The following is a 13,460-nucleotide window of genomic DNA, read 5'->3' as shown; positions in this document are numbered from 1 at the left end:
CCAAGTTTGCAGTTGAATCTAAGTTAGGAGGTACAATAAGTTGTGCAGATGGGAGCAGGAAGTTGCAAAGGGACATGGGCAAAACTATGGCAGTTGGGGTTCAATGTAGAGAACTGTGAGGTCATCCACTTTGGATCTGAGTAAGACAAATCAGATTATTTCCTGTGCACAGGTACAAAGAGTGATCAAAAATGCTAATGGAATATTGGCCTTTAGCTTAAGGGGGTTGGAATTCAAAAGTGAGGATGTGCTGCTTCAGTTGCGCAGAGCCTTGGTCAGACCACATCTGGAATATTGTGTTCAGTTTTAGGCACCGAACCTCAGGAAAGACATATTGGCCTTGGAAGGGATGCAGCGCAGATTGACCAAAATGATACCAGGACTTAAATAGAGAAATTATGAAGACAGGTTGCTTAAACTTTGTTTGTATTTCCTTGAGTTAAGAATGTTGATCTAATTGAGGTATTTAAAATGATTAAGGGATTCAATAGGGGGACTATAGAGAAACTATTTCCTCTGGTGGTGGAATTTAGAACAAGGGGGCATAAAATTAAAATTAGAGCTAGGCCATTTAAGAGTGAAATCAGGAAACACTTTTTCACACAAAGGGTAGTGGAAATTTGAAATACACTCCTCCAAAAGGTTCTGGATGCTGGGTCAATTGAAATGTTGAAGACTGAGATCGATAGATTCTTGTTATGTCAGGGTATCACACAATATGGAACAAAGGCAGGTAAATGGAGTTGAGGCACGGATTAGCCATGATCTAATTGAATGGCAGAACAGGCTCAAGGGGCTGAATGGCCTACTCCTGTTCCTATCTTCTGATATTCCAAGATGGCCTGTTTGGTGATTGTAGACCACCTAGCCTGGTTCATCGATGGAACCTGGAAAGGTATACCTGTCACTTGGGATGAGATTCTACCCTGTTCAGCTCCAGGTAAGGATGCAAGCTGATGTCCTAGATGGGCAAACAGCAAGTGGTCAGTACAGGAAAGATATGCAGTTTGAACGAGTATTCCTATGTGTAGGTGGGGATCCTTATGCGTTGGCTGTTGACAACCTGCACGTTGTTCTATGGGTTAGATAAGTGGGATGTGTCCGTAAAGGGGAGTGTACACACTCCATACTGAGCAAATGGAAACTTAATCTTTCAGGTTGACATTTCAATGCAGTACATAGTGAATGCTACACCGTCCGAGGTGCCATCTTTCAGATAAGACATTAAGGTCAAAGCAGGAAAAAATGGTAAAAAGTCAAAATTAAAGGCTCTTCATCTGAATGCACAGAGCATTCATAACAAGATAGATAAATTAGTTGCACAAATAGAGATAAAAGGGTTTGATCTAATAACCATTACAGAGACATGTTTGCAAAGTGACCAAGATTGGGAACTAAATATTCCAGGACATATGACAGGTTTAGAAAAGACAGGCAGAATGGAAAAGGAGTGGGGGTAGCCTTAATAATAATAGACAACAAAAGGATGATGGTGAGAAAGGATCTTGGCTTAGAAGATCAGGAAGTGGAATCAGTATGGATTGAAATAAGAAATAACAAGGGCCAGAAAACACTGGTGGGAGTAGTTTACAGGCCCCCTAATAGTAGCTATACCATTGGACAGAGTATTAATCATGAAATAATAGGAGCTTGTGACAAAGGTAATGCAGTAATCATGGGGAACATTAATCTTCAGATAGGTTGGGCAAATCAAATTGGCAAAGATAGTTTGGAGGACGAGTTCATGGAATGCATCCGAGATGGTTTCCGAGAGCAATGCGTCATGGAACCAACCAGGGAACAGGATATTTTAAATCTTGTATTGTGTAATGAGACAGGGTTAATTAGTAATCTCTCAGTAAGAGATACTCTGGGGAAGAGTGATCATAATATGATAGAATTTCACATTGAGTTTGAGAGTGACGTACTTAAGTCCAAAACTGGTGTCTTAAACTTAAACAAAGCCAGTTACATAGGTATGAGGGGCGAGTTGGCTAAGGTAGATTGGGAAATTAAATTAAAGGGTATGACGGTTGAAAAGCAATGGCAAACATTTAAAGAAATATTTCAATATTCTCAACAAATATACATTCCATTGAGAAATAAAAACTCCATGGGAAAAGTGATCCACCCGTGGCTAACTAAAGAGGTTAAGGATAGTATTAGTTTAAAAGAAGAGGCTTATAATGTTGCCAGGAAGGGTAGAAAGCCTGAGGATTGGGAGAGTTTTAGAAACCAGCAAAGAATGGCCAAAAATTGATGATAAGGGAGAAAATAGAATATGAAAGTAAACCAACAAGAAATATAAAAATGGATTGTAAGAGCTTCTACAAGTGTGTAAAAAAGGGAGAGAGTAGCAAAAGTAAATGTTGGTCCCCTAAAGGCTGAGACAGGAGAAATTATAATGGGGAATCAGGAAATGACAGATGTGTTAAACAAAAATTTTGTATCTCTTCACAGTAGAAGACACAAAAAGCATACCAGGAATAGGGGGGAAGCAAGGGGCTAATGCGAGTGAGGAACTTAAAGTAATTATCAGAGGAGAAAAAGTACTGCAGAAACTAAAAGGACTAAAAGCCAATAAATCCCCTGGACCTGATGGCCTACATCCGAGGGCACTAAAAGAGGTGGCTGCCGAGATAGTGGATGCATTGGTTATGATCTTCCAAAATTCCCTAGGTTCTAGAATAGTCCCAGCAGATTGGAAGGGAGCAAATGTAACCCCGCTATTCAAGAAAAGAGGGAGAGAGAAAAGAGGGAACTACAGGCCAGTTAGCCTGACGTCAGTTGTCGGGAAAATGCTGGAATCCTTTATTTAGGAAGTGCTAACAGGGCACTTAGAAAATCATAATATGATTAGGCAGAGTCAACATGGTTCTGTGAAAAGGAACGTTTGCAAATATATTAGTTTTTTGAGGATGTAACTAGCAAGGTAGATAAGGGGTTAGCAGAGGATGTAGTACATGTGGATTTTCAAAAGGCATTCGATAAGGTGACACATAAAAGAATGTTACGCAAGATAAGGGCTCATGGGGTTGGTAACCTATATTAGCAGAGATAGAGGATTGGTTAATGGCCAGAAAACAGAGAGTAGGGGTAAACGGGTCATTTTCAGGTTGGCAGGCTGTAACTAGTTGCTTGGGCCTCAACTATTTACAATCTATATTAATGACTTGGATAAAGGGACCGAATGTAATGTATCCAGGTTTGCTGACAGTACAAAGCTAGGTGGGAAAGTAAGCTGTAAGGAGGACACAGAGTCTACAAAGGGATATAGGTAGGTTAAGTGAGTGGGCAAGAAGGTGGCAGATGGAGTATAATGTGAATTAGGAAGAATAGAAAATCAGAATATTTTTTAAATGGTGAGAAACTATTAAATGTTGGTTTCCAGAGAGACTTTGATGTCCTGGTACAAGAAACACAAAAGTTTGCAGGAAAGTACAACAAGCAATTAGGAAAGCAAATGGCATGTTGGCCTTTATTGCAAGGGGGTTGGAGTACAAGAGTAAGGAAGTCTTGCTACAATTGTACAGGGCTTTGGTGAGATCTCACTTGGAGTACTGCATTCAGTTTTGGTCTCCTTATCTAAGGAAGGATATACTTGCCTTGGTGGCAGTGCAACGAAGGTTCACTAGATTGATTCCTGGGATGAGAGGGTTGTCCTATGAGGGGAGATTGAGTAGAATGGGCCTATACTCTCTGGAGTTTAGAGGAATGAGAGGTGATCTAATTGAAACATATAAGATTCTGAGGGTGCTTGACAGGGTAGATGCTGAGAGGTTGTTTCCCCTGGCTGGAGAGTCTAAAACTAGAGGGCATGGTTGCAGGATAAGGGGTCGCCCATTTAAGATTGAGATGAGGAGGAATTTCTTCACGCAGATGGTTGTGAATCTTTGGAATTCTCTACCAGCTGTGGATGCTGAGTCGTTGAGTATATTCAAGGCTGAGACAGATAGATTTTTGGACTCTAGTGGAATCGAGGGATATGGGGATCGGGCAGGAAAGTGGAGCTGAGGTTGAAGATCAGCCATGATCTGATTGAATGGCGGAGCAGGCTCGAGGGGCCATATGGCCTACTCCTGCTCCTATTTCTTATGTTCTTATGTTCTAACCTGAGGCCCCCTCTGTTCTCTCAGGTGGATGCAAAAGATGCCATGACGCTACTCGAAGAAGAGCAGCCGAGTTTTTCTTGGTGTCCCAGCCTATATCTACCCCTCAACCAACATCACAAAACAGATTATCTGGTTATTTATCTCATTGCTGTTTGTGGGACTTCTTGCTGTGCGCAAATTGGCTGCCACATTACCCTACATTACAACAGCACTTCAAAAGTACTTCATAGGCTGTGGCGTGCTTAGGGACATCATGAGATCATGAAAGGTGCAATATAAATGCTAATTCTTTCTTGCATGGATTGTGCAGTCATTCAGTTTGGATATTCTTAAGCAGGTTGTTGGGTTTCCACGCATGTCAGTCACCCAGTTTAACCAAAAAAAAGACATTATTTAAACCCTTCATTGAACCCAATCTGAACATTCAGAATTCTGTATGATCTAATGTAATTATGAGAAAACTGCTTCAAGCTTTTGTTTGTGCATAGCCTTCTCCCCTTATAGTATCTCAAGAATATCATTCCTAGGCAAAGATAGCTGAACTGTAATCACAAATAACCTTCTCGAAGTTGTCCCGATTCTGATACTTCTAAAATTCACACAAAGAAAGAAAGAAAAGTGTTCTTAGGTTGGTAAACCAACCCCCCCCCCCCCCACAAATGTTGGAAATTAAAATGCAAGATGCTGGAAATGCACTGATCAATCAGCATCTGAAAGAGAAAATAGTTTAACAGTTTGGGTATAACTCTTCTTCACCTCTTTTAGTGCAGCGTATTCATACGAGACCATAGCACCTTAGAATATTGCTCCATGATGTGGCAAGGCCCAAGTGTGATTGTGTGGTTTCCTCACAGTGCATACGATGGTCCTGGAGCTTGCAATCCAAATGGACACTGAAGGAATCAAAATTTTTCTCACTGTTAATTTTCTTTACTGGGTCCGACCCATGCTGATGCACCGCATTACTTCCAATTGCAGCATTAGCAGAGGCATTTGAGTATGTCTGCGTCAACAACAACAAGTTGCATTTATATAGCACCTTTTAAAGTAGTAAAACGTCCCAAGACGCTTTATAGCAGCGATTATCAAACAAAATTTGACACCGAGCCACAAAGAGATAGCAGGACAAGTGACCAAAAGCTTGGTCAAAGAGTTAGGTTTTAAGGAACATCTTAAAGGAGGAGAGAGTGGTGGAGAGGTTTAGGGAGGGAATTCCAGAGGTTAGGGCCACCTATGGTAGAGCGAAGAAAATTTGGGGATACGCAAGAGGCCAGAATTGGAGTAGCGAAGAGATCTCGGAGGGTTGTAGGGCTGGGGGAGGTTACAGAGATAGGGAGCGTCTTCCCTTTATATCTTAGAATGGAGAGTGAGGCTGGGAAATCTTCAATGGGAGGGGAGAAAATGCACAACAGAAGGGAAGAATAGGAGAGTTCTGCATGTTCCTGATACTTATTTCACTTGATTAGCTGAAATAATTTTTGTATTTATAGAACAAACAGGGTGAATAGGGTAAAGAAGTCCTAACAAATATAATTAGCAATTAAAAGATTTTGTAACAAACATTTTTACAAATTTTATTCAATGTTATTTTATCAGGGCTATGTCTATCTCTAAATGCATTGTTTATCCAGAAAGGTGAACCACTGCGTCATCAGTTTCGCAAAGATTGCAAATTCCATTAAACACGCTTGAGGTAGAAATTTGTCTGGGCTTGTTTCTGGGCCCAGACAGTACGGTGTAGTCAGTGGACACACCAACCGAGGGGTCCAAGGTTGTACCGCAATTGAGCCTCTGGCCTCGTTAACATTTTATGCGCGAGCGGCCAGCGCCTAATCTGCCTCCAAAGGACGCTCGCAGATTGAAGGTGCTGAATGTTGGGCCACTTGCTTTGCCGACAGTGGCCCGAAGATAAATCCAGGGAGGAGGGCGATCGCGACGACTGTAGAGTTGGGGGGAACACTTCTGCTCCTCCTGGCTACACAGGAAAGTTATTTTTAAAAGGCTCATTGTAAACAAATTTTCCAGAGGGGTCCTTCAACAGGCATTTGGCCCCTAATTAATATATGCATTGGACCTAACGCCTATTTTAGGTAGTCGCCCAGGACGCCTGAAAAACGGGCCCTGCAAATTTAGCAGTGATCAAAACGCACACAAAGATTGAGGCAGGCCATCCCACTGCTAAATTGGTCAGCTTTGCACCTGTTTTACACCTGAGAAACGGGCCTCTATATCCACTCTTACATAACTAGCAGCCCATTTATATTTATTCATTTTTAATGAGTGGCCAGTTTATAGCACTCTCATCTTTGAGTCAGAAGGCTGTGAGTTTATGCCTAATGCAGGACTTTGAGCATATATTTTCTGAGAGTGTGCTGCCAAGGGAGGTGCCTTCCTTCAGAAGTCCACATCTGTTCTTGTGGTATAGGTGGACATTGAAAATCCCATGTTACTCTTCAATCTAGTTCACTTAGTGTTCTGGTCAATATTTCTACCTTAACCAACACCATAAAAAAAATTTAAAAATAAAGACTTGCTTTAATGTAGTGCCTTTCGTGACCTCAGGACATCCCAAAGCGCTTTCCAGCCAATGAAGTACTTTTGAAGTGTAGTCACTGCAGTAAAGCAGTTTCGCTATCACTAAGCATGTTTGGACCTTCCCTGGCCGTTAGGAAATATTGTGGCACCTGTAATTGTTTTGAATTCAGTTGACTGTGTAGCCAGGAGGAGCAGAAGTGCTCCCCCCAACTCCACAGTCGTCGCGATCGCCTTCCTCCCAGGATTTATCTTCGGGCCACTGTCGGCAAAGCAAGTGGCCCAACATTCAGCACCTTCAATCTGCAGCAGCCAATTTGAGCACAAGGTCTCACAAACAGCAATGTGATAATGATTAGATAATCTGTTTGTGATGTTGATTGAGGGATAAATATTGACCAGGACACCAGAGAGAACTTCCCTGCTCCTCTTTGAAATAGCGCCATGGGATCTTTTATGTCCACCTGAGTGGTTAAACGGCATCTCGGTTTAACGTCTCCGATAGACGGTACCTCTGACAGTGCAACTGTCTCTCAGTACTGCACTGGAATATCAGCCTGGATTATGTGCTAATATCCCTGAGTGGGGCTTGAACCCACAACTTTCTGACTCAGAGGTGAGAGGAGAGTGCTACCACTGAGCCACTGGTCATTCATCTCATTGCTGTTTGTTGAATCTTGCTGTGCAACCTGATAGTCGCTACATTTCAAAATAATTCATTGTATGTGCAGCACTTTGGAATTTCTGAGTGATATGATATGGTGCTATATAAATATAAGTCTTGCTTTCTTGCAGTTTGCAACTTCTAAAGGAGGTGGCAAACTGCAAATATAAACAGTGGTGCTTCTGATAGCAGCATCAACATTAAGTGGTGTGCCATCTAAGTCAGCCAACAAACATGGCTGAACTGCTCTCAACCACAGATAAGTCAGTAAAGCAGTTTCGCTATCACTAAGCATGTTTGGACCTTCCCTGGCCATTAGGAAATATTGTTTCACCTGTAATTGTTTTGAATTCAGTTGGCTGCTGGAGAAACTCGCCTGACAATATACAATGGACAGTTTCTACTGCAGCAGGACAGGGAGCCAATATATAATGTCACTAATATCAACATTTTGTTGCATATTTTATGCTGCTGAGTAACACAAACCAATTTTAATGGCAGCATTGCTGCCTCTAGAAGCTCCAGTATCCCTCCAGCAAGAGAGGGGGCAGTTCTAGACTTAGTTTTAGGGAATGAAGCCAGGCAGGCGGAAGGGATATCAGTGGGAGAGCATTTTGGTGGTAGTGATCATAATTCAGTTAGATTTAGTGTAGTTATGGAAATGGACAAAGATAGACTTAGGAGTAAAAGTTCTCAATTGGGGAAAGGCCAATTTTACTAAGCTGAGATGTGATTTAGCAAAAGTGTACTGAAAACAGCTACTTGAAGATAAATCAGTGTCAGAGCAGTGGGAGGCATTCAAGGAGGAAACAGTGAGGGTTCAGAGCAAATATGTTCCCACAAACAAAATGTGGGACTCCGAAATCTGTCAAGGAGCATACAGGGTAGGATAAGGCAAAAAAGGGAAGCTTATGTCAGATACCAAGAGCTCAGTACCACAGAAAGCCTAGAGTAAGTGCAGGGGTGAAATTAAAAAGGAAATTAGGAAAGCAGTGGGGCCATGAAAAAATATTGGTAAGTAAAATCAAGGAAAACCCAAAGGTGTTTTATAAATACATAAAAAGTAAGAGGATAAATAAGGAAAGAGTAGAGCCTATTACAGACCAAAGAGGTAACCTGTGTGTGGGGCAGAAGATGTGAATATGGTTCTTAATGAATGCTTTCCGTCTGTCTTCACGAAAAGAGGGAGACGATGCAGACATTGTAGTTGAGGAGGAGTGTGAAATATTGGCTGGGATAAACATAGTGAGAGAGGAAATTTTAAGGCAATTAGCTTCTTTGAAAGTAGATAAATTGCCAGGCCGGGATGAAACGTGTCCCAGGTTGTTAAGAGAAGCAAGGGAGGAAATAGTGGAGGCTCTGTCAATCATTTTCCAAGCCTCTCTGGCTACAGCAAGATTGGAGGACTGATAACGTTGTACCGTTGTTCAAGAAGGTAGAAGGGGATAGACCAAGTAATTACAGGCCAGTCAGCCTAACCTTGGTGGTGGACAAATTATTGGGAAGAATTCTGAAGGATAGTATTAATCGTCATTTAGAAAGGCACGGATTAATCAAGGACAGTCAGCATGGATTTGATAAGGGAAGGTCGTGTCTGACTGACTTGATTGAATTTTTTGAGGCGGTAACAAGGAGGGTCGATGAGGATAGTGCATTTGATGTAGTCTACATGGATTTTAGCAAGGCTTTTGACAAGGTCCGATGTGGCAGACTGGTCAGAAAAGTAAAAGCCCATGGGATCCAAGGGAAAGTGCCAAGTTGGATCCAAAATTGGCTCAGTGGCAGTGTTTTTGCGACGGGAAATCTGTTTCCGGTGGGGTTCCGCAAGGCTCAGTACTAGGTCCCTTGCGTTTTGTGGTATATATCAATGATTTAGACTTAAATGTAGGGGACATGATTAAGAAGTTTGCAGATGATACAAAAATTGGCTATGTGGTTGATAGTGAGGAGGAAAGCTATAATCTGCAGGAAGATATCACTGGACTGGTCAGGTGGGCAGGAAAGTGGCAAATGGAATTCAATCCAGAGAAGTGTGAGGTAATACATTTGGGGAGGGCGAACAAGGCAAGGGAATACACAATAAATGGAAGGGTATTGAGAGGTGTAGAGAAAGTGAGGGACCTTGGAGTGCATGTCCACAGATCCCTGAAGGTAGCAGGACAGGTGGATAAGGTGATTAAGAAGGCATATGGGATACTTTCCTTTATTGGCCGAGGCATAGAATATAAGAGCAGGGAGGTTATGCTAAAACTGTATAAAACACTAGTTAGACCACCGCTAGAGTACTGCATACAGTTCTGGTCACCACATTACAAGAAAGATGTGATTGCACTGGAGAGGGTACAGAGGAGATTTACGAGGATTGTGCCGGGACTGGAGAATTTTAGCTAATAGGAAGGATTGGATAAGCTGGGGTTGTTTTCTTTGGAACAGAGGAGGCAGAGAGATGATTGAATTGAGGTGTATAAAATTACGAGGTGCCCAGATAGAGTGGATAGGAAGGACCTATTTCCCCCAGCAGAGAGGTCAATAACTAGGGGGCATAGAGTTAAAGGGATTAGTAGAAGGATTAGAGGGGAGTTGAGGATAAATTTTTTCACATGGAGGATGGTGAGGGTCTGGAACTCACTGCCTGAAAGGGTGGTCGAGGCAGAAACTCTCATCACATTTAAAGGGTACATGGATGTGCACTTGAAGTGCCGCAACCTACAAGGCTATGGACCAAGAGTTGGAAAGTGGGATTAGGCTGGATAGCTCTTTTTCGGCTGGGCCGGATATAATGGGCCGAATGGCCTCCTTCTGTGCCGTAAATTTCTATGATTCTATCAGTAGAGGTGCAAGCCACCATCTTTTTCAGGAGACTAAGCACTTAGCTGGCCCACAGAAATCAATAATCTTTGGATTGCTGGCTTGTACAGACTTTACCCAACAATAGGGAAAGTGAGCAGCCAAAATATAAAGCCACTTACTGTCTGTCTGAAGCCTCCTCATGCCTGTTGCTCCAGTGTTACAGAAGCCACCCACAATATAAACAGGGTAGATTCCACTGAAGCAGCTGCCGTGGGAATTACAGAAGTGCTTCTATAATTTAATCAGTTCTAAAACCCTTCACTTTTTGTAAAATAAAACTATTTTGTAGCTAAACAAATTTATATATTATCATTTGGTTACATTAGACAATTGGTATATTTAATGCATGGTTTGTAGCCCATAGAGTATGTGATACACAGTTGTTTAAAAATGAATTTACTCTACACGTGGGAACAACCTGACCAACACTACTGTCCTTCAGTCTGTTGTCAATTAAAAAATGAATAAAAATGCCTACATGCTGTAGCTATAGTAACTGCTTTTGGACAATTGCCACTAAGTGTTCTCGACTGTCAGCAGCACATATAACAAAAAAACTTGTTCGAACTGCACAGCTGGTTCATAAAACAAAGCGCAGACACCCACGCTCTTTCTGCATCCAAGAATGCGAGCCACTGATTACCATGTCCATTGGGATCTAATCAGCTAAAATAATTTCAAGCCAAACAGACCTTGGCACCAAGGCCATAGTCCATCAGTGCATTGTCTCCTACAACCAAAATCCAGCTGATAACTTCATGTGCATTGTGATGATTATTGATCCGTATTATTCTGGAGCATATTTAAGGGGAAGCTAGATAAACACATGAGGGAGAAAGGAATAGGAAGGTTATGCTGATAGGGTTAGATGAAGAGGAGTGGGAGGAGGCTCATGTGGAGCATAAACACCAGTGTTGGGCCGAATGGGCTGTTTCTGTGCTATACATTCTATGTAATAAAATGCCACTGCAAGTACTAACCACTCAACATGAGCAGCGACCATATCAGACTGAATTCCATTATTTGCACATTAGTTTCTTTTTATATTGTAACAGCCCTACTTTCAAAAGTTCTGCATGTATATGTTGTACCCTTCAACTTTTGAAAGTTGTGCCCCTTCCTTCCCCTTTTATATACCTGTTCTATTATGATGGCAATCCCAATTACTGTAAATGTAAACTAGGTGGCACAGCTATTGTTGAAGGAGCAGCGAATCATCTTAAGTGTGTTAGCCGCTTCCCCAGGTAAAAACATAAAAGACTGCAGGAGGTAGTGAACGCCACCATTGTCAACTGCCCAGATGTGGGCTGGGCATTCAACCACCCTTACAGGTCCACTGCAGTCTTTGAATGCAACTTGCCAGCAATTGCACATGCACAAAGTTATTTCTGTGTTGGTGCTGATGTTGTGAAATCCCACCTAATAATGCACATGTGTCAAAGTTCAAATTCCTGGAAATCCCACCAGATTACCCAACAGCTTCTATCTGAAGCAGTTCTGTAAAGGGATGGTTATGCAAACAAAGAAAAAACAAACCAACAAGAATATGATTTTTAAAAAATCTCACTTTTATGTTTTCTATACTGTATTGTACCTCTTGCAGAAGTTCATTTAAACTCTGCAAATTTTATTATATGAGGGAAGATATAAATCATAACCTTTTACTATATAAAAAATAGATTTTGTCATGTTTCTAAGTTTTGTATCTAGTCTATGATATTCATGGAAAAAAATGTAGAGACAATGCACACAAAGATAAATGAGGTAACAATGTGGCATTTGCTTCTGTGGAACCTTGTTTGCAATTAGGTATTCAGAATGACTATATTTCAAGATATACCCTGTCCTGAGTGCATATGTCAACCAAACACTTGCATACTTGTGTAAATACTCAAGCTAAAAACAGACAGTTTACATGGATTGGATTATCGGTGTGAGGAACATGTCTTCAATTTAAAAGAAATGAATTATCAAAACCTCTTTCACCCACCCCCCACCCCCATCCCTGTTTATGTCCGAGGGAACTGGATGGGAGGAGAAGTTGTTCGTGCAGGTGTGAGGGATGTAGATAGTGATGAACTGATTTAGGATTCTTCGACAGTACTTCCCAAATCCGTGAACTCCACCACCTAGAAGGACAAGGGCAGCAAGTGCATGGGAACACCATCACCTCCAGGTTCTCCTCCAAATCACACACCATCCCCACTTGGACATATATCGCTGTTCTTCCATCATCGTCGGGTCAAAATCCTGGAACTCCCTATATTTTTATGCTGTTGGTAGCTGGAATAGATCATGGACCTGCACCAATCTCTCTGTTTTACCACCTTGTAAGCTCACTGATGTGTCAGTTTGACTCAATTGATAGCACGCACCTCTGAGTCAGAAAGTTGTGGCCACTCCAGAACTTGAGTAATTTAGCCTGACACTCTAGTGCAGTGGTAAGGGAGATTTGCAATGTCAGAGGTGCCATCTCTCAGATGAGACATTAAACCACAGCTTTGTCAGCCTGTTTCAATAGGTTCAGGTGATGAAGAACAAGAATTTCTCCTGGTGTCCTCGCCAGCATTCATTCCTCAACCAGCATCACCAAAAAAGATTAACTGCTCATTCATCTCTTTGTTGTTTGTGGGAATTTGCTGTGCACAAAATGGCTGCTGAGTTTCCCTTCTAAACAGTATCTGCATTTCAAAGTAATTTGTTGTATGTGAACTGCTTTGAGACATTTCTGAGATGTAATATTGCTAACCCGAAATTGGGCCTGTTGCAAAAGAATGCCACAAAGATGAGTGGATTTTATGCTAAAAACGATTTGCAGTAGTGCAATGCAAACTGTCAACTTAGTGCAAGCCAACATCTGTGTCTCAAGTGATTTGCCTTCCACTACCCATCTCCTAAAATAAACATTCATGACATCCTCTTCATGAGGAAATCCTTACGCTATGGTCATACTGCGCACAAATTGGTGAAAGCAACATGGAGACTATAATTGAAGGCAGCCAACCTCATAACCAGGAAAAACTCCACAAAACTTGAACTTGAAAGCACTATTTCTAGGATTGTATTAAGTATCAGACTATTAGCAAGCCAATTTGTTATTGCAACTGGTTCTTTCAAGAAACTCATATTATAATCAAAGACTTCTCTAAACCACCACTTGTCACTTCTATAAAAATTGAGAGAAAAAACAAGAATTTACAAGTTGTTCACTTTTTAAAGAAGTGAAACATCTGCTTTCTAACTACCTTTACATTTGAGTATTTTCTTTTGAACCATCTCTCTGAATAAAACCTCCACTATTT

The 13,460-nt window shown here is 41.5% G+C and overlaps 1 protein-coding gene across 5 annotated transcripts in view; it reads left to right on the top strand.

Moving 5' to 3' along the window:
* The window catches only part of diaph2 (diaphanous-related formin 2), a 705,669-nt gene that overhangs the window by 561,427 nt on the left and 130,782 nt on the right, over window positions 1-13,460 (top strand). The gene's annotated exons all lie outside the window — the stretch shown is intronic.

This window comes from Heptranchias perlo, chromosome 15 (assembly GCF_035084215.1).
Source record: "Heptranchias perlo isolate sHepPer1 chromosome 15, sHepPer1.hap1, whole genome shotgun sequence".
In the NCBI taxonomy this organism is placed as follows: Eukaryota; Metazoa; Chordata; class Chondrichthyes; order Hexanchiformes; family Hexanchidae; genus Heptranchias; species Heptranchias perlo.
Note: the sequence above shows the minus strand (reverse complement) of the source record. Positions and strands in the feature narration are given on the sequence as shown.